Here is a 24,602-nt window from a genome sequence, read left to right as displayed (position 1 = left end):
AGTGCTTAGTATGTGCCAGCCACATATGTCCGAAGTGCTTTAAAAATACCATCTCAGTTGATCCTCACAACAATCCTGGGAGGTAGGTGCCATTAATACTCCCAATTTATAAATGAGAAAAGCAAGGGAAACAGAGTTTAAGTGATTTGCTTAGGGTTACACAACTAATAAGTGTATAAATCTGGACTTGTTTATTTTTATTTTTAAGCTTTATTTTATTTTCCTACAACTACATGTAAAATGTTTTCAATGTTTTAAAAAGAATTTGGAGCCCTGAATTCTCTTTCTTCCTCCCTCTATCCTCTCTCTCCAATCCTCACTGAGGTGGTAAACAAAATGATATAGATTTTACATATAAAATCATGCAAAATCCTTTCCCTATTAATCCTTTTGTGGAAGGAAATGCAAACAAAAAAAATTAAAAAGTGAAAAAAGTGTACTTTTTCTAGATTAAGAATCTATCAGTTTTTTCTCTGGAAGCAGATGGCATTTTTTATCACATGTCCTTTGGGATTGTTTTGGATCATTGTATTGCTGAGAACCACTGTTATCCACAATTATTTATCAAATAATATTCTTGTCAGTAGGTACAATATTATCCTCATTCTGCCTATTTTACTCTGCTTTAATTCATGTAAATCTTTCTAAATTTTTCTGAACTCCTGTTCATTATTTCATACAACAGAACAGTGTCCCATTACAATCATATACTACAACTTACTCAACCATTTTCCAATTGACAATTATCCTCTCACTTTCCAAATCTTTGCCCCCCTTAAAAAGAGCTGCTTTAAATACTTTTGTACATATAGGTTCTTCCTTTTTTAATTACTTGTCTGAGAACTGTGTATTCATATCCTTTGACAATTTATCAACAGGAGAATGACTTGTGTTCTTATACATTCAACTCATTTGTCTACATATTTAAGAATGAGATCTTTATTAGAGACTTGCAAAAAAGAAATTTTGACTGTGATGATCATTATCTATTATTCTCCATCTTATTTCCCCCTGTTTAGTTTCTGACCACCACATCCCCCAGTCTGCTAAACAACCCCCGCTTCTGTGTGACTAAGTACTCTAGAAGCCTTTTCTACTGATTCATCTTTGCCCAAGGCATGTTGCCATGTTGTAGCCTCCCTTGGCATGCTGCTTTGTATTCCACTTCCATCCTGGTACAATAAATCTTTTATTCTGGCTTGCTAAATTGTTTTGCGCTGAGAAATTATTTTGCCTCATCTTTTTGTGGATTATGCTGCTCCAGAATTCGTTCTGAGGCATGATATCATAGTTTTTAGGAGAGTAATTTGGTAGAGATCAGGTGGATTTGTGTACCTTCTTCATCTTGGCTTGACAATCTTGAGACAGGATTTGACCTGATGTCCCCCAGATTCCAGGGCCAGCACTCTATACAGTATGTCACTTACTTACATCTTAAGACAGTAATTCTTTGGACTCTCTAAAAGTTTTGAATCTTTTTTTTTTCTTTACATCAAAGCTAAACTTGCCTCTGTGGAATTTTCTACCAATTTCCCCTAGTTTAGTCTACTGGAGACAGATAATGTTAAGTCTCTTCCTATAACTGTAAGACAGCCTTTAAAATATCTGAACAGGTGGCAGAGCCAAGATGGCAGCTTAGTATAAAATGATAATAGTCAAAAATGAACAGCAAGAAGGAATGAGGAGAGTCTTCTGCTGAACACAATTTGAAAGATACTTAAATGACATTGATGATTAGATGGATGTGGAAATAGAAGAAGCCTAGGAAAACATGTTTAGAATCAGCATGTAAGAGAAAACAGTAAATTTATATAAAAGCAGCTTAGGTGTGGTGATTAGCTAAACAGAAGGAAGCAAGGACACATGTCATTTATACCAAATTAAGATGTTGAGTTTTAATTACAAATATATGCTACTTTAATTTTGTTTACTATCAGCCCCCCAAAAGTGAACTAATTTCATATAACTTAAATTATACATATATATTTATATCATAGTTTATTATGTATATATTATAAACTGTTTTGGCTACAATAAAATTGATTTGAAATAAGTGACATGTTGAAAGAAAATTTTACTGATTAGAAGCTTATCTTATTAAATATTATTTTCCTTGAGAAAAACAAAGCTTAGTTTATATATTACTGCATAAATGTACCACCCTTTTATTAGCAATGAATAATTCAATTTTAGATTAAGAAGTATCTATTAATAAATTGGGTCTCAAATACAATAATCATCATAAGAAAAGCTTTAGTATTCAGAGTTTGAAATCATCCTTCTTAACTGACGTTACATATGTAAATTAAATATTACTTAAGATACCAAGGTCTTTAAAAAATATTAGTTTGTGGAAGAGAATTACAACTAAAGCATTTTATAGGAGAAAGCTCAAACAACCATAGTTCCATAGTTCTTCTATGATAAAAAATTATCTCAAAAAAAGTCAAGCATATATTTTCTGTTGCTTTTGTAGCTTTTTTTTAGATCTACAAACTTAATTTTTTCACATCACTAATTTGTTTATCTTCCAGAAAAGAACAGGAACATTGTCTTTTGGTTTAATTTATATAATTTCTTTGGTTTTATTATGTGCTTTTGAATTTTTGTAAGTTTATTCACCTACTAGTTCATTTCATTTTTCTTCTCCTTTATAATTTTGAAAGAAGAAAATTTTTTCCAAATAATGCTTTCAGTTTTGCATGGTTCTGTATTGATGAGTAATGTACGTAAAAAGGCTACCAAACATGATTCTGCACTTATTTACAGCCTCCTAAAAGAAGGTAAAAAACAAAAGCATGTATAAAAAAGGATTGTAAATATGCATGTAAATAGTTATGTTAACAATGCACTGTAATATATTTGGAAATTTTATTTGTCAGTTAATACAGTTAGCTTTCTGACTAAAAAGGAAGCACATGCAAAAAAAATCTGAAAATACCTATGACATCTCACATATAGATTTATCTTTTTTCAGACTAACACCCATTCTTTCTTTTGTCATTTTAAGTATTTTATTTTTCCCATTACATGTGAAAACAATTTTAAACATTCACTTTTTAAAAATTTGTCTTCTAAATTCTATCTCTTCTTCTGAGAAAGGAGGTAATCTGATACAGATTTTACTTGTACAATCATGTAAAACATTTCCCCACATTAGTCATTTTAACACCAGTTCTTTTAATCAATTTTTATAATATGCTTTTGAGACTCTTCATCAATCTGCTTTTTGACCTCTTCACAGTCTCCAGATCAGCAATGCCCTCTTAAAATGTGGCACCGAGATAGAACATAATACCTTACACAGGGAATACCACTTCTATAGTTTAAGAAACTATTTTCTATTTAATACAGAAAAATGATGCATTACCTATCACAAATGTCATTTCATACAACTGAGTCAAAATGAGCTCTCATTTCACTAAAAATCTCAGATGTTTTCCAGATGATCTGCAGTCCATCTGTATTGCACCATCTTGTAGGTGTAGATTTTCTTATCTCAAGTATAAAATTTCATATATATATCCTGATTAATTTTTATCTTATAAAGTATGATTCAAGATTATACTGTTGATCTGTTGAGATCATTTTGGATTCTCACCATTATCCACTGGACAGCTAACCCATCAGTAAATTTGATATAGAAAGAAATATATACCTTTAAACAGGTCCTGGAAGAAAATATTAAATATTAAGGGGCTCAGGAAAGATCTTTGAACAATGCCTTCAAATTTTATTTTTTTAGAAAGCTATTAATGAGTATTATTTGAGTCAATATTTTCTTCCAATTATGATTCTCCTTATCTGTATTATATTCTAGCCCAGAGGTTTCAAATAAATAAAAATGAAGGCCACTAAAACAGATAGATAGATAGATAGATAGATAGATAGATAGATAGATAGATAGATAGATAGATAGATATAGATAAAGATCCCTGCAGGCCACATATTACCTTTGAACATCACAAATGAACATTATCTATGACTTATTTTGTTTTTTACATTTTTGTCAATGATTTCTCAATTGCATTTTTTGAACACTTAACCTTTCATCTTAGAATCAGAGGAACTGTAAAAGCTAGACAATTTGGGCTAGCAATTTGCCCAAAGTAACACAGGTAGGAAGTATCTGAAGCACAATTTTAACTGTCTTGAGCCTTCCTGTCTCTAGGCCTGGTTTTCAATCCACTGAGCTACCTAGCTGTCCCACCAATGACATTTAATTTGACTCTGGCCACACTCAGGAATGTTGTGGGCTGATGTGTTTAACACTTCAGTTCTAGCCCCATATCTCTTCATTATTCCAGATTAATAATGTGAAAGACTTGGCAAATCCTTTCTTAAAATTAGGCAAATGAAAAAAACTCCATAAATTTATCTGCTTAGCAGTTTTAGAAGAAGAAAAAAGGTTATTTGACATGAACTTCCTTTTAAAATAGGCATTTTATTAGTCTTTTACCTTTATATCATAGTTATTTCCTACCATTCTGCCTCCTGATGGATTCCATCCTGTTAGCAAAGGGGAAAATATTCAGGGGAAATAATAAATGCAGAAACTGTGACAGCATATATGGTATTTTATCCAAGTGGACCCTGATTTCTTTGCCTTGGCTGGAGGGAATTTCTCATGCTGGTTTTTCTGAGACTATTGGAAATGAAGATTGGTTTTTCTATTAGATAGAATTTAACTTCCTTTTAGGCTTCTTTTCACTTATATTGTTGTAGTTGTATATATTTTTGTCTTTGCACTGCTTATTCTACTCTGCATTCATACACATTTTTCAAGTTTCTCTGAATTCTTCATGTTCAACATTTTTACTGATTATTTAATTTTTTTAAATAAATTTTTTAAATAAATAAATATTTATTTACCATAATTCCTCACACATATTCCTAACTGATGAACATTTACCTTGTCTTTATTGTTTGCTCCCACAAAAAAACCTTTCCTATTAATATTTTGGTATTTTATTAAACCAATTTTCTTTGATTTCTTTGGAGCATATGATATGATGTACTCTTGATGAAGCCATCCTAGACCTTTGTGATCACTGTTTTCTTTTCTAGAGATTTGCAGTCAAATAAAGAAAGACCACTTAATTATAATTTTGAACACAGGTCTCTAAAAGGTTTTATTAATATATTTGTTTCAGTCCTGGGAGGGGAAAAGCATCTATTGGTACATAGAGAGGAATATTTCTATGGAGAAACTCAGCAATTAAACAACAGTCAATTCCCACAGGAACTAAAGGCAAATAGAAAGCACTTAGTCATCAGAAATTAACAATTAGCCAACAACTGGATTTGAAATGTTTGTTGTGTTTCAGAGGATGGAACCGAAACTTTGTAACCTATTGGTCTATTGCTGGGTTTGGAGATTGGAGAAAGGGCAAATAACATTTTCCTTTAGATTAACTTGATAAAAGAACTGAGGTGTTGAAAGGAAAAACACAATGGGACTACCCATTTACCAACAAAATCAAGACTTACACTAAAAAGGAGTTTCACATATCAAAAATGATGAAATACAGTTCACTGCTCTGTACCACCATATTTACTAACCATCTCTTTAGTAATTCATTCTAGAAATTTACCAGGAAACAAAGTCATGCATTTTTTATAATAATTTTCAGATTCTGCATTCATTTTTATAGGATGTTGGAGCATTTCTATTTTCCCAGTCCTTCAGAATTTCCCCCATTCTCTATGATTTTTCATAGTTCTCACAGTTGTTTAGCAAAGACACACACCATTTCTTTTGATAGAAAAGAATTTGGTTTATATAAGCTTGATGGATTGAATTTATAAAGAGTTAGTTAGGTGCTCTCTTACAATCTTCTAGTTTATTTTAAGTTTAATATTCCTTTTGGTCTTTTTTTGTGGTGATCCCATGACAATTATTCCAAGAGATAGGTATTTTATCTTTCAAAGAAATAATAGGAAATTCATCCAGCAAAAGTGACATATGCTTTTTAGACTCTATCCCAAGCGTCCACAAATGGTTAATCAGGATGCTGATAACTCAGTGGTGAAAATCAATAGAAAAACTGTTTGATCAGAAAAGGAAATAGCAAGCCTAAGATGTCAATTATTTTATGTTTATATCTATACTCTCAAGACATTGAAAAAAGATGACCCAGAATTAATATACTAAAACATAAAATTAATATAAAATGCTAATATGAAAAATTACTTAGCCATTATTAATATCAGTCTGCTCATTTTGTTCTCTGTTTAAATAACAAAATAATACAAAGAATTTATGTTTATCAATAGAGTATCTATTCATTTAAATTTTTGTCATTCATTGTATATAATGCAAATAATCATAATTAGAAAATTTTAATGTCTAAGCAGTGTTTGACATTAAACACCTTACTTATTTACCTAAATATTATGTACGAGTTGAAAATTTAAAAAACTTGTCTATATAATTTATTCCTTTATAATCACAAATTTATAAAAGTTACTATTCTATATAAGCATTATTTTTTTAAATCCCACTCTGTCTATATTTGCATATTTTCCTAATTAATAAGAAATTTTTATTTTCATTATGTTCAGTTATTTGAAAAAATTGAACTTATAGATCTGGCCAAAGTCCATGAACTATAAAAAAATAAAATGTTGCCACATTTAAAATGAAAAACAGGCATCCTGAAATATCCTCATGTTCTTCATTAGAAAAATAGGTGGACTTTTCACAATTTACACAATTCACGAAAAAGAAGCTTTCTCTTATTTCAATTGAAGAGATTTCTAAAACTAGTGGATAGCATTAAGTATTTCACATTAAATATTTTAAAGTTGAAAGTTAATATTTTTGTGTGGAAAGTTAAAAATCAAATTTTGTGGTGAAGACATTTAAAAATGCAAGAAAATATTTTATTCATTTATGAAATTCTTACTAAGTGCATAATCTAGTTAGTATGATTCGATCCCAACTGAAGGAATAAAAAAGAGATTCAAGACATATTCTTGACCTTGAAGCATTTATAATCTAGCTGAAGATAAAACTTGAAGCAACTAAAGAATGATTATAAAACAACTGGAATGAGATTGAATGAACTGGGTGGAATGATGAAATGGAATGTTATACTTTGTTTCAGTCATTCTTAATAGTCCCTACACATAACATATTCATTTCCTACCTTTATATATAAATTTCCTTTATTCAATCTGTAAAAGTTAAAACATAATTTCTTAATGCTATTTCTAATGAATGGTAGCTTCTCTAGGAAGACTGTCTATATTAAGCATCCTGCAATAATCTTTCTTTTATCTTAACTTCCTTTGAACCTTTTGTGAATTAGATCATTTTTTAAAAAATCATTTCTCTCATTAATGATAGACTGTACTCTCATCTTCAAAAATGTAAAAGTGCTCCTAAACATAACACTTAGTATTGACCTTGTGAATGACATTCATTACTATTTATTTGGAGATTGTCTTGTTCCATAACATAATATTTTCAAAAATGGATTTGTATAAAACGTATTAAAATAAATCTTTTTTCCTTGAAAAAGAAAGTCTTTTGATTTTCCAAAAATAATTCATCTCACATTCTCTTTTCTTTTATTCTTTTTAATTATAGACTTTAATTTTTATCCATTTGCATCATGGTCTATCACAAGTGGATACAGACATACAGACAAATAGATACATAGATACATAAATAGATGATAGAGATAGATAGGTACATAGATAGATAGATAGATAGATAGATAGATAGATAGATAGATAGATAGAACTATTGGGATCCTTAAAGAGGTATATCTTTTAGAGATTTGTGCGGAGTCTCTACAAAGATGTCAGTGTGTTTGTGGGTGTATAATGGACCAATTCTATAGGTGGTTAACCAAATTGAATAATCATCAGAATACCAAATGTTTTTCATTATTTTTTCTAGGTATATCATGAAGTGAAATTCCTTTTAGTTTTTAGGAATCTCTTACAAAGCTCTGTAGTATTCCAACATTGGATACAACTAGCACAATATAAGTAAAAGAATCCTTGAGAGGTTTTTTGAATTAACAAATCAATTGTTGTGTTATTGTTTTGCAATCAAAGGCAAAAAAAAAATAAGCATTCTGGGACGATGTGTTCCCTATATCTTTTATTTGATAGTGTGTAAAGATATAGCCTACTGGGAAATATTGCTTTCAAAAGCCTGTCCATTACCTACCAATATCCTCAGTGACCAAAAACTCTCTTGAAAAGTATAAAGATAAGTTAGCCAAGAACAATACTTATTTAAATGTCAGTAAATAATCACTCATTAAACATCTACTCTATGCAGGTCTCGATGCTAAGAATTGGGTATTCTAAGAGAGGCTAAAGATAGTTACTGCCAAGGAGCTCACAATCTAGATCACAAATGTTACAGAGAAAGATGATTGGAAGACTAAAAGTAATATATTATTAAACTGGGAGAATCAGTGAAGGGTAAAAATCAGTTCAACAAAAGCTTGTCAAGGAAAGCAATGAAGAAAAGTCATTCTGAGGATGAGGCATTTGAGGATGAAAATTGAAGAAAAACAAAAATAGCATCAATTGGAAAATATCCATTTTTCTCCATGAAGGCTAGGGCAGCTAACATCCTTGGACCCTCATCTTCTCAGAACTTAATGTGTTTGTTGAGGATATATAAATGGCACTATAGAGGAAAAAGAACTACCAAAAAAAAAAAAGCTGGATTACACTAAACACATAGCAAAATTGTCCTTACTAGATCTGACTAAATTAAGAGTTAACTGAGAAATCAAGTCACAAGATAGCTTTTGGAGAAGGGAAGATGATAAAGGCATGGGGAAAGTCTGATTTTATAGAGAGTAAAAAAAATGAAAAAAAATATCAACTACCTAGCTACATGACTGTTACACCCATATTCTCACTCTCTAAGAGGAACTGATGTCCTAGTTCATCCTAATGTCCTCTGGCCTTGCCATCAGTCCTGTAGCTGACGTCCTTACTTTTCCATCTGCCTCGTATTGTCTTCCCCAATGAGTGTGAGCTTATTGAGAATAAGGACTATCTTCTTTATTATGTGAATCTCCAATATTTACAGTGCTCGACAAATAGTAATTAATCATTAAATGGGTTCTTAATAATTTATATATGTATGTGTGTGTAATGTTTATGAATTATTATTATATAATATTGATCAAAAAGTTATTTGTAAGCTCACATCAAGAAAAGAAGGGGAAGTGCTGCTGCTTGTGGAAGAATGAAAATGATAGTTATTTTGCTTCCATCACCTCCAGGAAATTGAATCATCCTCAAACCAGAAAGAATAGAATAAATAGCATTAATTGATGATTTACTGACACGATTTTCATATTCCAAAAGCTGTTCCTATGCCAAAGGGTGACTGAATCAGAGGACTAGAACTTTGATGCTAAGAAAAGCAAAGCCATCTTAGAAAAACTTGAACCAACATTGACTGAATAGAGCACGAACACCTCAGTTAAGGTCCAAATTTTCTAGGAGATTGAAGTTCATTCCTCTGATATCAATATACAAGCTTTGAGTTGATCTTTAGACTTATATTTTCTAGAGCTAGTTCTTGTTCTTTAAAACAAAGATTCTACCTATAAGTTTTGACTAAATAGATATCTCTGATCAAACCAAAAACAAAAGTTGACAAGTTGTGGGGTGTTTTTATGATAGCACCAAACTCCCTTGGAAGTCTCTGTTAATTGACTGACCTAATTTCAATGGTTCTTATTGATTTAGCCATATGGTGACCTTTGACCCCTCATCTAATCTTAGTCTGCTTTTTCAAGATGTAGTCCTCACATAGACCAGCTTACCTTGTTAGAACACCTGCATCAGACTGAATGTTCCATCAGACAGACCACTGGTTACCTTGAACTAAATCAGACCACATCCTGCACTTCGTAGAACTTATGCTCTCTCAAGCCAAGTCAGTTACTCTAGTATTAATAAAGCATATTTATGTATCTTTTCAAGATTAACAAAGTGTATCTTAGTTTGCTGGAAGAGAAAGCTCTGGCTGTCTGGTGCCCCCTGTGTCTCTTAGCTTACCTGAATTGATTCTGCTTCACTTTTCTTCGTCTCCGAAACTTACTTGGGGATATTCTCCTGAGTTTCCATGGGATAATGCCATCCTAGTTCATTAGGTCCAATTCTTAGAGGAGCCATGTAGAAATTAACTGCGCAAAAATAATGTTAGAGATTACAGAAGCATTTAAGAAATTATCATAAAAGGAATCTCAGAGTGGTGTCTCATCAGCTAGGTAATGGGAAACCTCATGTTCTTCCCAGGATCCATAAGCCTGAGTCTCAGATCACAGGGCAGAAAATAGAAAAAGAGTGGAGAACTGGCTGAATTTTTCAAGGTATCTAAAGATCCAACCCTGAGAAAATGTGCTGAAAAATGACTGGTTTGTAATAAATGACAAACAAAATGATCACAAAAAATAAACCTGTAAAGATGTATAAAGTGATATAAAGTGAAACAAGGATAATGTTGTACATGGTAACAATAATAATGTATGATCAGCTGTGAATGACTTTATTATCAACATGCTAAGGACCCAGGACAACTCCAAGAGTCTCATGATTAAAAAAGGATATCTACTACCATAGAAGGAACAAAGCCCAAATGCAAATTAAAGTATATAATTCTTTACTTTATTTCCTCAATGGACTTTTCTCTGGGGTAGGCAATGTGTATCTTCTTTCACAACATGATGACCATGGAAAATGTATTGTAAAATATCATATATACAAACTATATCATATTAATTGCCTTCTTAGGGGAGGAAAAAAGAATATAGAAAGTGAAATGTCATAAAGCAAACATTAAAAGATTCTATAGAAGAGAGATTTATCTCTCCATGTTTCAGTTCTGTTCTAACTACCTGTATATATGCCCAGATTCCTCCTACCCAAACTATTTCCCCTCCAGCACCCATTACCCACTCTATGATAAACCCTGCCATTCTGCTTCCACATTTACCAGTTTCAGGAGAACCATTACACAGCTGTGAATCTTTAGTGTCCATGACTGAAAAAACTTGAGATGATCTCATGAACACTTCTTTAGACAACCCAGACTTAGTCTCATTCACTGATGATTCTTCTTTTATAAGGGATACCATATGCTACACTGGAGCTGCTATAGTCACAGAATTTGCAATTTTGTGTTCAGCTTCACTGCCCTCAAATATAAGTGCTCAAGGTACAGTACAGATAGCTTTCAAACTTGCCTGTGTAATTGCCAAATTGCCAAAGATAAGAAGGCAACAATTTATACAGACTCTAGATATGCATTTGGAATATGTCGTGCAGTTTGTATGTTATGGCTTCAAAGGGGATTTTTAATATCAGCTAGAAAATGTATTGCAAATTCAGAAATCATTAATGAAGTTCTTTCTTCCCTCTAACTACCTGAAGCCCTAGCTGTGGTTCATTGCTCTGCCCATACAAGTGGAAGTGACCCTGTATCTAGGGGAAACCATTAGGCAGATACTGATGCAAAGCTCACTGCTTATGAAGGACATGAATTAATTTTAACTTTGTCAACTGGTAATGAATAAGATTTATCCCTTTCTTACAATGAATAGGAAATGGAAAACGGAAACAAAAGTTCAAAGCAAAGCAGATTAATTGAGTATGGGTGTCATCTGAAGGAAAGTCCCTACTCCCTAAATATTTTATCATCAAAATTTGTATCTGTTTATAAAAAAGGCCACTTTGGAACCCAGGGCATTGTAGACTCTGTTCAAAGAGTATGGATAGCCCCTGGTATAACTATCATAATCTCTAAAGTCTGTGTAGCTTGCTTCACCCATCAAGCATATAACCAACATGCCTTTTGTGGTAAAACTTTTGGTGGGTGTCCTTTGGCTTATACACCTTTAGAAACATCTTCAATTTGACTTTATCATGATGCCAAAGGCTAGACATTATAAATTTCATCTAGTCATAGTGAATCAGCTGACCAGATTGCCAGAAGCATTTCCCAGTGCCTGAGAAACAGTGGCTGTTGTTGCCAAGGTACTCTTAAAAGATAGTTTTCCTCACTTTAGCTTGGCTGTGTAAAAGAAAGAATATACATGCATGCAAAGGACATCATCTGTCAGTCAAAATGAACATTCCATTTTGGAATGTTACCAGGAAAAACAGTTGGAGTCAAGCCAACAGGGAACTGGGCTTCTGAGCTTTTGGCTTCTGGCTTCTGGTGGTGATGGGGCTAGTATGGCTGATGGGGGTGAAGAAGCTAATTTGTATCTCTGATACTTATCTGGCTGATTGACAGAGAAGAAGAACAAAGACTGTTGTCCTCTTATCTTCCTGACTATCTCTATTAGTGACTGATTGCCATTTCCCCAATATCCTCCAAACCAAGGCTCCTTGTAGAGAATAGAAAAACCCCATCCCTCTTACCTTATCCTCCATCCTTGTCCTGTATTCCTCAATAAAACCCTTACTTGGGTTAAATAAAAGAGTATTTTTCTCTAAAGCATCATAGTTCACCCTGAGTGACTTAGAAGGAGGTTGAAGGGAAAGGGGGAGGGGAAGCTTAAAGACTTCTGAAGTGGGAGAAAAATGGAGGAGGGTAGGCAAAACTTGATTCATTAGTTATCCAGAATCAATCAATATACACCCTCAGGAATATCTATCTATTACAGCAGCATGTACTGATTCAGACAGAGGAACTCATTTTAGCAATTCAGTTCTGTCCCAAATTTATTCATGTTTGGGAATCACTTCCAAATCCCACGTATCGTATCATCCCCAGAGCTCAGGCCAAATTGAGAGAATGAATGTAGTAGTCTCTCGGTAACAGAGGATGACGATTGACTTTGTGCGTTTTTGTGCACAAAGACACTTGTGCATGAAGATTTAAGTGGAAAAGTCGATGCACAGAGATAGTCCCACTTTCTCAGTGTCAGAAGCCTGGGATCATTGGCACAAAAAGTCTTTACACCTGGAGACTTCCTCAGCTGCATTGGATGGCCATGTTGTCTTTTGTGCTCCAACACACCCTAAGCACTCCACAGCGCCTTGCTGCGTCACCATCTCAGCCTTTGAACCTTCTTGTTGGTTTCTTCCGCCTGTTCTGCTGAAACAGTCTTCACATACTGGGTGAGAAAATCCCTGGTTCACCAGGGGTCTACAACCCAATGGCTACCCTCACAAGATTTAGCCGGCCTGTCAAAGCCATTGCCTGGGGTGTGGCCGCTGACACATGCTAGCAGCTATTAGGAGCCACAAGTGAGAGCTGGGTGTCAGATGAGGGTCAGAGGCTGGAGAGCTGCCCTAGGAGGGCACGACAGGCCCTCCATACCAAAGATATTACTCCTCCCTGAGCACCCCATACATAGAGATCATAAAACTATGATTGGAAAATTGTGCACTGAGACTCACTTAAAATGGCCTGAAATTCTCCCTCTAACTCTATTTTATCTTCAAAGCAGGCCCAGGGGAGATCTACACATCTCACCATTTGAGATGCTTTTTGGACATCCCTCCCCCCATACAGCTAAGCCTTTTTCTCTTGCATATACCTCATTACTAGGGGGGATACTTCCATTGCTTCATATATACAGGACTTGTAGATCAAATTGCGAGAACTCCATGGATCTGTAGTTTCAGTACAAGCAGGACCTATAGACTTTTCACTTCATGACCTACATGCAGGAGACAAGGTGTGTATAAAGAACTTCCAGCTCACTGGAGCAATTCAACCTGCCTGGGAAGGTCTGTTTCAAGTACTGTTAACGACTCCAACAGCTATCAAAATTGGAGAAAAGGACTCTTGGGTTCATTGCTCACACATGAAACCAGTACCTTCTGCTGACAGTGTTTGACTGTATCCTGTCACATGCATTAGACATAATAGTGCATAGACTAGTTGACACTGTTTTGGCTGACTCATTGAATTCCTCAATTTGTTATTATTGTTTTCTTTTTATTTGGAATAAGGATATTTGATTTTTTCCTTTCTTATTTCTTGTACTTGAAGTACATATAACCGTATTAATAATTTTTAATATTGAAGGATAAATTTACAATATCTCTTATCTCTAATATCAATACATATCCAAAAGCTTTAGACTATGGAAACCTACCTTTGATTAATAAATATTGTGGAGTGTGATTAATAATTGTGTCTGATTCCAGGAGAAGGGATCACAAGTGTGCCATTGCACAGTGCCAACAAACACAAGGTCAAGAAGAACAACAATCCATTTTGGATTAATGATATCTGCGCCAAGACAGAGACGTTGTTTGAGGTTTTGGGTAGTGACTGTTTAGTATACATCAGTCGAAGATCTTCTTTATGCCACATTCTGACAAGTACCTTAGTTTGGTTGCCATTTTGGCTCCCCTATCCCTGAGAGTGAAGGTAAAAGCACATCAGGGAAACATATTTCCCTTTTACATCAAAATCTAATCTCTTTTTTTCTCTCTTATAGTATGCAACTTTTCAGAAGTCCTGGCTACCAATAGGTAAATGCTATATTCCTACATTTGTCCTATAGGATTGTGGGACAGAAACCATTTTGATTGACCCTGATTTAAGAGCCTATTATGCACTTATTCTTGCTTACTCAGAACTTTATATATAATTTCATTTTGATTTTTTTCTTCCAAAATTTAATTTTTTCTTCTACTTTGTTTTTTTTTCTATTTTTTATGATTTTTATTTTATTTTGTCACTTGATTCATGTACCTCACATTTCAACCATGTATTCTGAGTATATCTGGGTGTTGGTTAACATTCTCCTATGGGGAAAAACATTCTCCTATGGGGGGGATTGTATAATTTTTGTAAAATCCAAGATTTAATTTTTTGAGAGAAATTTCAGAATAGAAGCTCACTAACTCCTCAAATCAAGAAAGTGAACTGTTTGGAGAAAATGCCATAAAGAAACTTACACTACATGAGAAGGTCCAGAATGAACTTTGGAATTGAACTGAAGGGAGTTGACCACATTTATTCTGAATGTTTAGTCTTATGCCAAAGGAGATTGCCCCCTAATTTGCTTTTGTCAATGTACCCTGTAAACATTAGTTTTTCTCTCTCTCTTCTATTTCCCTCTTATCTTTGACTATTGAGGTTTCCTCTTAGAAAGTGCAATATTGTATACACCTTTAGCTAGAAGATCTTTAGAGGTATAAACTACTTATGTTTAAATGATTCATTAGGCAGACTACTCAAAGAATCACAGGAAGAATTGTGAAGATAGGATTAACTTTCACCTTGTCTATTTTAGGTAATCAAATCAAGAACTGAAAGTACCCATACTTAACAATAAGTGAGAGAGCCAATTACTAGAGTAAGTTCATACCTCCAAAGGCTACTGTCCCTACCCCTTGGGCAATGTTAGGCAAATTGGAAAACTGCCATTGGTTTCTATGAAGGGGGAATGACAGGAAGTGATCTTGAAAAAAGGAGCATAAAAAAAGAAGAGATCAGCACAGTCTAGAAGCTTTCTTTACTGGCTTCTGGAGAGATTGGTTTCAGAGATTCTTTCCCTTCTTGGCATTTGGAGTAAGTGGCTGAGTTTCCTGCCTTGGCTTTGGAAGAGGCTACTTTGGTAGAAGTCTGGCTGAAGATATCACTGGGACTTCTGGCTGAGGATTCCTGGGAAATCCAAGTGGAGAGAAGGGATTTAGGGAAGCCCCTGTTGGGGCTGAGACTGACTTCCCGGGAAAAGGGCTGGTAGACTTATTAGAATCTGTCTCTTTATCTACATTTTTTTCACTTTCACTCTTTCCACCTCTTTGTAAATAAAGCTACTAAAAGCCATTTTGACTTAAATTGTAATATTTTTAAATTGGTGACCACAATATTAGTTTATAACTCATATTAAGCATAAAAACTACATTGAAACTCATATATTTATGTAATCTGGAAAATATAAACATTTATTATAAAAAAGTGAATGGTTTGTCATTTCAGAACATTTTTGGAATTGGAGTATTGATAGTTTGGTTCTATAAGTTTGGCTAAGTTATCTATTTCCTAAGTCATCATGAACAAATACTTCTTTTGGGGGATGTTAGCATACAGTTGAATTACTATCATTACTATGACCCCGAAATTTCACAGGGACGATTGAAGAAATTTCTAAAATGTCAAAGTGGAAAATCATCCTTCTATCTACTTGGGCTCACAATCCCTAAGGCAAGAATTGTTTTCCTGAATGGCATAAAGAAATAGTATCCTTAGTAATGAAAAAAAAAAAACTTCTTTTATTTTTGTAATAGGTTAAATGAGGGTTTTGCCAGAAGAGACAGAAATGAGGATGGCTGGGTTGTATACCACTTTATCAAATAATATATTGTTTCTCTTTGTCAGGCATATTCTAAGAAAATGAGCTTATGTAGTAAATATTTGGGTATCTTCATCAAAATTTTTAAAGATGCTGATAAATAGGGTAGAATTGCAATTGAAAATCCTGATTTGTTCAATGTGTTCAAATCCTCCTCTCCATTGGGACCAAATTGCCTCTATTATCTAGAATAGTCTTGTTCTGAGAACCCAATGGTTGCTAGACCTAAAAGTCATGGAAGATCCTCTCCTTCACATGTTTTCTTAGTTGGTTTCCATCCTCAAAGAATAAGACTTTTTCTCACAATTGGCAGCACACCACTGATGGACATGTTTGGTTTCACATGACTGAAACCTGAGCAGGTAGAAGGACTGACCAAGGAATCCTCCCTGTGTAAGAGAAAGGATGGCCCCATTTCTGAAGCAAGAGTCCTATCAGGCAATGTAAGATACTTTTCCCTTGCCACTCAACAAGTAAACAAGTAACCTTCCCTGGTGAAATTAAACAGAAAGAATCTTCCCACTTTTGGACTCTGCTGTTTGAGATTCAAGATGTTTAGACTCAGAGCTGGTGGTAATCATTTGTTTTAATACAGTACTTAATGATGAATCAGTGGATGTATCTCAGAAAATGACACATAAATATGGTAATGGCAACTGAACTTAGCATTTGAAGCCTTGAGGAACTTAGCCAAACTTTCAATCTCTAACCTTTCCCCATATTTTCCAACACTTTTTATATTTGCAGTAACTCCACAACCAAAATCCAGACCCTAAACTTACAATACCTTCCCCAGTCTTTAAATTTCTTGATATTACAGTGTAGAAGAGATTTAAATAAGGCAAAAGAAATTGTTTACTTCATGTAAGACAAATGATTTATGATGCTAAAAGCTTGAGAAGAAACCCTGCTGAGTAGGTCTAATGTACTAACAAGCCTGCCTCTTATTAGCCTTCCATGACTGATGGAGCCAATTTGTATTGCAAAGTTTATGTATTATGAAAGTCATGAATGTTGCTTCAGTAAAGCATGGAGAACAATTCTTTTTCCCTTTTTCTTGGCTTTAAGAAACAAACCACTACCACCAACAAAAACAATAACAACAACAAAACCAAATCACCCCAAAAAGAGAAGGTAACTTTTCCCTTTAAACACCTAAAAATTTGCAAATCTTTATTCTATTTCCTTTTGTTGCTAATTGTTCCTCTGAGTTTGGGAGACTGATTTTTCTCTATATTTACCAAATCTTTCATATCACAATGCAATTTTTCCAACTTTGGAACCACCAAACATAATAGAAACCATGAGAAATAACGGATGCAACAATGAGTTTGGATTCGGGAAAAATGAGTTCTAAACCTACTTTGAAAATTAAGTAAAATTTTACTCTAGTGATGAAGGTGTTTTCCCTGTTTCCTTCTTGGCAAAGGACATGGGAGAAGTGAGTGACATAATTGTACGTCATTGTTGATGGCATTGTAAATTACTTCATAATCATCTTCCTTTCAGGCTCTGCCTTTGTCAGTAAGATGTTAAAAAAGACTGTTCAATATCCTGTCTCCTGGCATGAATCTGTACAGAATAGGAAATATTTCAAGCTGTGGTTATAAGCTTCGCTGTGTTATAAGCCCTGTTTAAATTTTGCCTTTAACAGAATAGCCATTATCCAACAGAATCATATTGGCCTTAATAAAGACTGGTTTCTCAGTTACAAAAAAAGTTTCATCTATTGGGGAAAAATAAGATTTCCTCTCAACAACTCTTTGAGGTAAGATGGCCAGTCTCTTAACCTCTTTTTATGAATAAGTACTTAACTTATAGTTGTACACTTGGTAAGGATCAGAGCTAGGATTCAAACCAAAGTCTTTTGAATATAAAAATGATCTCTTTGTACCTTCCATGTTTTCATTCTAAGTTCAAAGTCTCATTATATACCTGATTTCTTGTTGGGAAATTTGAGGGCATTGACTCCCAACCTACTAGATACCTGACTTTCCTCATCTTTAAGTGGAAGGAATTATTCTCTAGATGATCCATTGCAATTGTAAGGTTCTTTTCAGGTATCCTGAATCTCAGTGCAGCTATCTTTTCATTGCACCATGCTATTTCCCAAGCAACTAGAGATGCTATTGATTAAAATCACTGTCAACCTTTCGTGTTGGGAGTAACTTGGTAGGGTGTACCATACACCCATGATATCAACCTGTCCAGTTCGTCATTTCTGCTTATATAATATTTAGATGACCTTCAAGTGAAGATAACTACTGCATGAGATGACAATCGAGATTTTGGTAATCTCAGCATTCTGAATAGTCTACTGAAAACAGGATGGAATTTATCAGGGATACACTTAGTTTTAAGAAACCCATTGTATAAGAGTAGGACAGGGAAAATCCAGCTTGGCAGGGGTACAAGTGAGAAAGATGTGAGGGTTTTAATTGACCACAAGCTTCAAATGAAGCACTAATGGGATGCAGCTGGTAAAATAGCCAACCCAATCTTAGATAATTGAAGCAATTATTTAGATCATAGAAAAAAACAATTCTACTCTAGAATATGTACTCTGCAAGGAGACAGACTATAATCTGTAATATTCCTCAATTCTAGACATTATACCCTAAATGTTCCCCATGGCCATCTAGTACCAGTGCCTCATAGACTTGGGTTCATATTTGTGTGAGGAATTTTCTGGTGGAATAATAAGTAGAATAAATAGATGGTTTCAATTGCAGAAGAAGCTGGATTTAATTCCTACCTCTGATACATTCTATAAATGTGACTTTATATCAGTAGTAGTATTGGGTCTGAAAAAAAAATCACTATTTTCTAGCCTGGGATAATTCAGACTAAGAGAAATTCAATTTGAAAATAAGAACAAACAACTGCCAAAAACAACAACAAAATTTAGCTTCCTGATTTGAAAAGGTTATATATGTAGACTTCATCTGGGAACTAGACTTTGACCTTTAGGGTCAACCTTCTCCCCCCCCCCCAAGTCATAAAGCCTTTGAGAACAAGAATGCCTATCAAACTAAGGGAGTCTAAGTATTGAATGGCAGCTCAGTGTGGAATTGAGATAGATAATAGCAGGCAAAAGTTCCCTGAGAGTTTCAAGATTATAGTTGCGAGGACAAGATGGTAATAAAAGGGAAAGAGACCATATTGCTCCTTATCTGGCATAATTTTTTGCTTGTTTGTTGATCATAACACATTGCTCCATTAGCAAAAACCAAATAACAAAGAGTGGTAAGAGATTTCTATAGGCCAGCCTAGGAAAAGAAAGCAGATTAGAGGTCATTCCCTACAATAAAATTTTAAGGGGAAAAAAACAGTGGCATTAAGAATTATCCCTAGCTCCTGAGCTTCTTCCTCTTGATCTTGGCATTGAATCCCCATCCCTCTCTAGGAATCCATGAGTCAAACAACAATTTGAGATTAATATTTTTTTTCATAAAGGGTTGGATTTAAAATGACTGAAGTCTCTCCTAACATTTTTCATTATAAAATATTTCTATAAATTGATTAAAGTCTACTGAAGTTTCAGAAACATTTTTTCTAATCTATTTTCTTCATTCCTTTCTTTATCCTATGCCAAAGAATAAAAATACTTTATATGATATGCCTACATAACTGCCTATTTGCCTTGCTGGCCTTCAGAGTTAAGAAGGGCAGCTAAGTACCTCAGGGAATAAAGCACTGGGACTAGAGCCAGGAAGATCCAAATTCAAATTCAGGCTCAGACACTTACTACCTGGGTAACCCTGGGCAAGTCATATAATACTGTTTGCCTCAGTTTCCTCCTCTGTAAAATTAATTGAAGTAGGAAATGGCAAACCACTCCAGTATCTTTTCAAAGGAAATTCCCCAAAAGGGGAGGTTAACAGCTGAGTAGTGGAATCCAGCTAAATCCACTGCATGTAGCATCTAAGGTAACCCAGGGATAGTATTCCCTCTAATCTGGAAGTGGAGTTGAGTCTCAACATATAGACAAGATCATTAAAAAGTCCCTCTCCCCCAATTACTGATAAAGAAAAGGCCTGATTCGAGAAATGCTACTTCAGCAAAAGACTAAAATTCAAGCTCTGAAGAGCACAGCAATACCAAAACAGAAATTTGTGAACCCTCAAAGATAAATGTGAAAGGAAATCAGGCCCAAAATAAACTGCTGAAAGAACTCCAAAAGAGGATGGAAGAAAAAAAAAACAAATAACAGAAGACAAAAGAAAAATAGAAAAGAAAAGGATAGGAAAAGTCAACAGCTTAAAGCAAAAACTCATTACAGAAAACAACTCACAAAAAAGGAAGTATAAAATCTCAAATAGGAAAATTACTCTATAAAAAGTAAACATAAGGATTCAAAAAAGAAAATGACTCCCTAAAAATTAGAATTGAATAAATGGAAAACACTGTTTTCACAAGATACAGGAAATAATAAAATAAATTCAAAAGGATGAAAAATTCAAAGAAAACACTAAATATCACATTAGAAAAATAACTGCCCTGGAAAATAGATCCAAAAGGGATATCTTAAGAATCAGTGGACTGCCTAAAAGGTATAATAAAAAGAGCCTGGAAACCATATTGCGAGAAATCATAAAGGATAATTGCCCTGATGTTCTTGAACAAGAGGTAAAAATAGAAACTGAAAGAATCCAACAGAGGAGGTAGGATTTCCCAGTAGTGGAGGTGCAAGTTATTCTTATTAGATAAAGCCATACATACTAACTACACCCATTAGGTTAAAATGGCAAGAGAAAGAACCACTGTAGTCACAGAATTAGGGGTTTGCCCATCTTCTGGAAGCCATGGCTAACTTATACTTTCCTTGAACCTGTCTAAAAATGTGGGTAAAATAACTAACATGTCACTAGTAAACAGGACACTGTTCATATGCAGACCTTTGAGTGAATACAAATCATGTTTGTGTCTGGTAATGCTATCTGGGAATTAAACTTAAGGCTTAGCTAAGGTGCCAGTGCCTACAAGATACCATTCCTAGGCCACTTAGTACTGCTTCCTACTTGTTGCAACCACTTTGTATGATTTTGAATACACATTCTATATATTGCATCCCCTTGTAGTATATAAGTTCATTGAGTGTAGTGTTTTTGTTTTATTTTTGTTTTTGTCTTTTGTTTGGTCTTTTTGTTTGTTTTACTGGGTTTTTTTTTCTGTTTTTGTATTCCCAATGCCTTGTACAGTGTCCTCAATATGTGATAAGTGCTGAATAAATACTCATTGAATTAAATCACTCACCTTTAAAAGCCTTAGGTAAAGAGGGAAGGATCTGAAAGAAGAAAAAAACACATAGAAAAGCAAAAGAAAAAAGCCAAAGAATATTTAAGTTTTGTAGTATTCTTGTTTATATTGACTACCATATTTCTATCTTTCTTTATAACTTTCCCCTTATGCAGAGGACTCTGGATTGAGTTGGAGGCATTTAGTTTAAATTCCAACTCTACCACTTAAACAATGCATGAGTTTGGATAAATCACTTAATCCTATCTGAGTCTCAATTACTATACCTGCAAAAATAAAGGATTTGATGAGGAGATCTCTAAGGTCCTTTTTTATTCTAAATCTATAAGTTTAAGATATCCATTATGCATTTAATAATCTGAATGACCAACTTTTTTTGTTAACACTATTATCATTTCTTCTTGTTTCTCTTAAGAAATTTTTTGACAATATAGAGTTTATTCAAAATCTGGAGAAAATAGAACCATAAAGCTGCAGATAGAAGTAGATGCTTTTGTCCCCGCAGCTTTATAAGGTTTTCAGTTAGCCATTAAACAATTACTATATTATTGACATTGTTCTAAATAAATTCTAAAAATTAAAAGGCATGTAAAAATGGACTTTGCCTTCAAGGAACTCACATTCTATTGGGGGACACAAATCTTAAATAACTAGGTACTTGAAAGATAGACTAGATGTAAGGAATCAAGAAGAGTCAGAGTTCTCTTAAATTTAACTTTATTTTAACATTTGCGTCAATGTATTGATATTAAACTGTACCCTCCAGTGTGCATCTTCCCTTCTAGCATTCTTCAGTTCACTTGCTGGATCCAAACATCACTTGCTTTTCCAAACAAAAGGAACTACTATTTTATATTTGAAGGAGATGGGGAAAACCATTCTACTACTGCAGCATTTTTTTTCTTCTGATGATCAGATGATGCCATCTAGTGGTAATTGGAAACAAATTTTCCTAGCTTTTTTTCCTCACCACACTGGTGCTTTAGAAAAGAATGAAACTAAAAGTTTATTTTTCTAAGGAAAGGATTGAAAGGATCCTTTTTTAATATGTGGAATGGAACATGGAAAGGTCTGAATTTTACTGGTACCTCCTCGCAATGCAAAAGTAAACATAAATAATGATGACAATATGAATGAAGAGCACAACCTTGAGGGCTCTAGCAGTCTAAGAACCAATTGAACAATGGGATTTGTGTTCCTTTGTTTTAAAATTGGGAAAGTGATAAAAGAAATAATCATTGTTAAGTCACTCAGCCTTAGCTCTATTTAATCACAATACAAATAATAAGTTTCTATCCCAAAGCCTCAAAATAAGTATAAAAAAAAATGGCAAGAAGAAGGGGCAAAAATAAGCATTTATATAGCATCCATTATTGTTCCATGTTTCACATATATTATTTTATCTTATCCTTACACAAACCTGTGAAGTTCGTGCTATTCCATTTTTACATTTGAGAAAACAGATGCCGAGTTTAACTGACTTGCTCACCATCACAAAGCTAAGTATCTGAGACTGTATTTGAAGTCATCTTTCTGACTTTTGGTCAGTGTTGTATCCACTGCACTATCTAAATACCTCAAGGGAGCAGATGCCAAGTCAACTGATTTCTTTTACAAATAGAGGAATAGCGTCTCGCAGATCCCGGCGTGCCCCGGAACCGGAAATTGAGGGCTTGGGGGGTGCAGGTGCTATCGGTGGTGAAGGAAGCGGCTGCACAGCCTGAAAGCACCTCCCGCCTTTGAGTCCTTCCACCTCTTTGAAAGAGAGAAGAATGTTACTATCTGCAAGGACACTAAGGTACCAATGCCTGTTTGTTCACCATCAACAGTGAGGACTACACACTAGGAAACGTCATCAAATCACAGTTTACTGAAAGACCCCCAGGTGCTGTTTGGAGACGATAAAGACCTCTACCCACTGGAACACAGCATCATCATTCCTGTACAGACCACAATAATGCTATCACATATCTGATCAGCGAGTTCTTCTTGTTGGAGGAGCGATTCTGGGTTTCTATCTAGGACAAACAAGAAGGAATTAAGTAGTTCTTGATGTCTTCTTCATGCAGTTTCTGTAGGATTATATAAGAGCACAGAAATTCTTCCTCCCCCTTTGATATCGAGGTGCTATGAAGAGTTTGATGAGGGAAACCACTTCATTGCTTTTTCTCTTCAGGAGACAACTATAATTTCCTCAAAATGTATTTCTTACCTCTTGAGTCAGTCTTTCAGTATCTCAAGTAGCACATTGTAGCCATCTTCAAAATTCTGCTTGCCATGAAATCTTACAGTGAGAGTTTGGCCAGTATGGACTTGAGACTATCAGAGAGAGATGCACTCATTAGACAGTTTCATTATAATGAAAGAATCGTCATTAATGGATGTGTCCAGCTGGAAGGAGGACTGCTAAAGGGCTCTGTCCTATGGCCATAGACGGTGTGCTACAGATTTGGGAGACAGCAGTTCACTGGATGCCAGGCAGGATCTATAGTTCCACCTTGCTTATCATCAATCCAAGAGTTCTTAAAGCAGTCTAATCCCTGGCCACTCGGCAAGAACAGGGCAGTTATATGGGATCTGAGCTCAGCCTACTAAACTCTGACTCTCTCTGGATTCACAGAACATAAAAATACAGTTCACTTTGTTTTAATTTGAGTTTAGTTAAAACTAAAACTTAGAAAAAGAGTACACTTAGGGAAAACCTGTTTGTGAGAATGATGGGCATAACAAATACAGTGGCTGGTTTCTTCCAGATGACAATGATGTTTGCATCCATCAGAGCCACAAGGTAGGCAAAGGTAGAGTCAGCCACTACAATTTTGATTGAAGTTTTGTTCATCCTTCTTCCTGGGGCTGAGAGATCTGACCATTTGAGAATGTGTTAAAGGGAAGTTTACTTAAAATTTGTTATTATTGTTTATGGTTACTAAGAATGTAATTAACAACAAAAAACATCCCTTACACTCATTATAAAGACAAAGTCTGACCTAAATAGCAAGATATGAGAAGTGTCATGGAGAATTTAGGAAG

The 24,602-nt window shown here is 34.5% G+C and overlaps 1 pseudogene; it reads left to right on the top strand.

The window, feature by feature from the left end:
• Window positions 1–16,718: 16,718 nt before the first annotated feature.
• Window positions 16,719–24,222, top strand: LOC100618562 (DNA-directed RNA polymerase II subunit RPB11-a-like; annotated as a pseudogene).
• Window positions 24,223–24,602: the final 380 nt, after the last annotated feature.

Source organism: Monodelphis domestica, chromosome 7 (assembly GCF_027887165.1).
Source record: "Monodelphis domestica isolate mMonDom1 chromosome 7, mMonDom1.pri, whole genome shotgun sequence".
Lineage (NCBI taxonomy): Eukaryota > Metazoa > Chordata > Mammalia > Didelphimorphia > Didelphidae > Monodelphis > Monodelphis domestica.
Note: the sequence above shows the minus strand (reverse complement) of the source record. Positions and strands in the feature narration are given on the sequence as shown.